The sequence below is a fragment of the Echinops telfairi genome, unplaced genomic scaffold (genome assembly GCF_000313985.2).
Source record: "Echinops telfairi isolate 266 unplaced genomic scaffold, ASM31398v2 ScPeMD7_16;HRSCAF=60, whole genome shotgun sequence".
Taxonomy (NCBI): Eukaryota; Metazoa; Chordata; class Mammalia; order Afrosoricida; family Tenrecidae; genus Echinops; species Echinops telfairi.
In genome coordinates, this window is record NW_022103913.1 from 5,465,073 (window position 1) to 5,468,414 (window position 3,342).

Sequence of the window (3,342 nt, forward strand, 5' to 3'; positions counted from 1 at the left end):
CCATGCACGGAGGGAGCCTTGGAAGGTCCCAGGCCAGTCACTGAGCAACTGTCACTTCAAGAGGGAGACCTGAGCAAGAACGAGCCAGCAGTGTCCATCCACCCCCAAGAGCAAAATGTTGGCTAAGCCACCAAATTCAAGGATGACTTACTAGGAAGTGGCAGTGTGCTTTGACTTGCGATCAACGACTAACCTAAAGATTGACCGTGTGAACTTTCCCAGAGGCTCTACAGAAGGCCTGGCCCCTGGCCTTCTAGGAAAGCCCCTGCAGCAGCCCTGCTTTGTAGCACAGGGGGTCCCCATGCATCAGAGTGAGGGGGAGTCTCAGACTTGGCACCTTACCAACCAGAGCGGGCCCATCATCCGTATCAGAGTGGAATGAACGAGTGAGTGGCTTCCTTCAGTCACCAGCAACCAGCCTCTCGGTCTTCCCCCAGCCAGCACACCACTCCACCACCTTTCCTGTCCTGCTAGGCTCTTGGCTCTAATGGAGTCACTTTCTCAGGACAGCTGTCCTTGAAGTCCTGGCTGGGTCAGCATCCTGTCAGGCACGCTCAGGCCACCCTGCCTTCTCCTTCATGACACTTCTCAGGATGTTACTACATCATCAAATAACCACCTTGAAGTTCCCAGCTGGCTGGCTCCCGCAGTTGGCCTTATGCCACAAGAGCAGCAGGAGTGGGTCTCCAGCGCCGGCCAACACCTGGCCTGGGACTGGTTACCCTTGTGGCAGAGCGAGTCTGAAAACTGGCCACGCTCAGCCAGCTGTGACTAGAAGGTGCGTGCTCTGAGAGAGGTCTCACCAATGCTGAGCAGGACTCGGCCTCCCACTGCGAGCCTGTCCCTCCACCAGCCTTTCCAGACCCACCCACAGCCCAGCTGTCCCCACCACACACCCCAGGGAACCCACCGTGGCGTGCCTTCTCCAGGCTTCCGCAGCCAGCACCTCAGTGTTCTTCCTATGTCGCCGCGTTGCCTCCTGGATGCTTCTACTGCTGTTAAATGCTCAGAAATCATCAGCGCCTCCAACTCCCATCAAAAGGGGGTTCCACATCCTTCTCGTAGCAGAGCGCACAAGACAAGTTTCCTAATCTTTAACGCAACAAGGAGTGTCTGTATATATCACGAACCGGTATTTCAGGCACTTCCCTGTCAATTCCTTGAACACACTTAGAAGTCGGAGTTTAACTGAATTCCTACTCCCTGCGTGGACACTCCAGAGGGCGCTGGCCATGACTTCCCCGCCTTCTGTGTCATGTCCAGTGTGGGTTGTGGCTGATGACAAGCAGAAGTAACTGAGGGCGATCCCTTTATTGAGATAGGACGACTCTGAATAAGCGAGCATCTGAAGACGGGAGGGACTCAGCAAAAGGAGTGGGTGCACTGTAGCACCCCATGGTTGTCCCTGCGTGCCGATACACGGGGATCTACATATCCATCATCAGCTTTGCCGTCACCGTGCGAAGACTATCAAGCCTCCCAATGGCCTGCTCTGTTTCCCCCTTCCCCTCACCCCCTCTTGGAGATTATCATCTTCCCCTTCATGGAAGTTGACTCTGTCTACCCTCTAGCCTATTGCTTCCCCTTTCCACCTTCCCCTCCCGCCCCTGGGAGACATCAAAGCCTGCTTCTTTTAGCATGAAAACCTTTTGATTTTTTTTTTTAAATAAGTGATCTCATACACGTGTCCTTTTGCTTTTGACAAATTCACTTAGCAGAATGTCGTCCACGGGTCCTGAGTGCTGCAGACGGTCGTCAGGAGTCTTTCCCGAGGCCCAGCACTGCACTGCGGGTGTACTAAAGTGCACTGATCCACTCTCCACCACTGGGCACGGAGGGTGCGCCCGTGTTCCTGCTCTCGTGAGCAATGCTGCCGTGGACACCGCTGGGTGTCCATCTGTAGGGTACATACCAAGCAATGCTACTGCCGGGTCCTACGATACTTCCGTGCCGACTGACACACTAATTGTTTCAATGTCTCTAAGTATGATGGGGCTTCAGAAAGTTCTTAGGAAAACACAACTAAAAGATAATGGGATATCCCCACAAACCTTTTGAAGTGTCCTTGGGGAAAGCAGGGTGGAGAAAATGCAAATTAAAAAATGAGAGGGTATTTCCCACATTTCCGGCTACAAAACCCAGATGATCTCCAGCGAGGGAAGGGATTCTTACATTAGAATCTCTAGAGGGAAGGGATTCCTGCATTAGAATCCCTTGTGCAGGAGCGGAGAGAATGCACTGGTAGAGTTAGTCTCACAGGACCGAGAATGAGAGAGAGTTTGGTTCAGTTTTCTGGTGCTGGTGGTGGGCCAATTCTGACTCCTTAGAGGCCCACAGGAGAGAGTAGACCTACTCCATAGGGTTTTCTTGGCTATAATCTTTAAGGAGCCCCATTGCCGTTCCTTTCAGTTCAAACAAAAACATGTACACCTTTTGCCCCAATTATTATTATTCTGAGTCTGCAATCTAGAAAAATGTTCACTCATGTATACAACGCAGCATTGGGAGTTAATGATAAAAACCTCAAAACAACCCAAATACCCATCTAACCTGGCAAACCCTCCAAGTGGAAAAAGGAAAGCTGGTCCACACAATGGCCATGCTGCAGCCTTGGTAAAGAAAGCGGCGCAGGCATGGGCACGGCTTGAAGACTTACTGCCAGGTGAAAACAAGACAGCCTGCAAAATCAGCACAGTGGACGCTCACGTGGGGAAAACATACAGAATAAGTTCTCTGGAGAGGTAGCCCCCAAATTGACAATGGTCATCTCATGGGCAGAACTGGAAGGATTTTCCAATATTTACTCAAATGTTCTGTTAGTTTTTTTAATGTGTTACATAGAAATAAAAACAAACAAACAAAAGATAATGACATGGGGAAGCGTTACACTGCCAAGTCAAGACAGCAAGCTACCACACAGCATGTATAATTTGACTTCAACATGGAGGGAAGATATTTTAGGAAGACTGGATCATGGGTTTGAGACAGAGTTGGGAACAGGATTTATTTTAATATACTTTAACTTTTGGTATTTCTAACTATTTTTTAAGGAATAAAATTGGCAGCTAAGAAAAAGGAGATGACTGGAAGCAAAGTCTGCTCCTGACCGCCAGGAGCACACGCCATCGGTTTGGTTACTTACAAGAGCAAGGACTGGCTGCAGCTCTTTAAGAGGGCATGGATCCTGGAAACGTACTTTCTGATCGACACGTTCCTGCATCTTCCAAATGTTCTACACCATGCCTGTATCACTTTCTTTCTTTTAATCATTTTATTGGGGGCTCGTACAACTCATCACAATCCATACATACATCCATTGTGTCAAGCGCATTTGTACATTTG

At 49.7% G+C, this 3,342-nt stretch overlaps 1 protein-coding gene across 4 annotated transcripts in view; it reads right to left on the reverse strand.

Annotated features, from left to right (window-relative positions):
- PXYLP1 (2-phosphoxylose phosphatase 1) overlaps positions 1 to 3,342 on the reverse strand; it is an 87,788-nt gene that overhangs the window by 74,309 nt on the left and 10,137 nt on the right. The window lies entirely within an intron of this gene.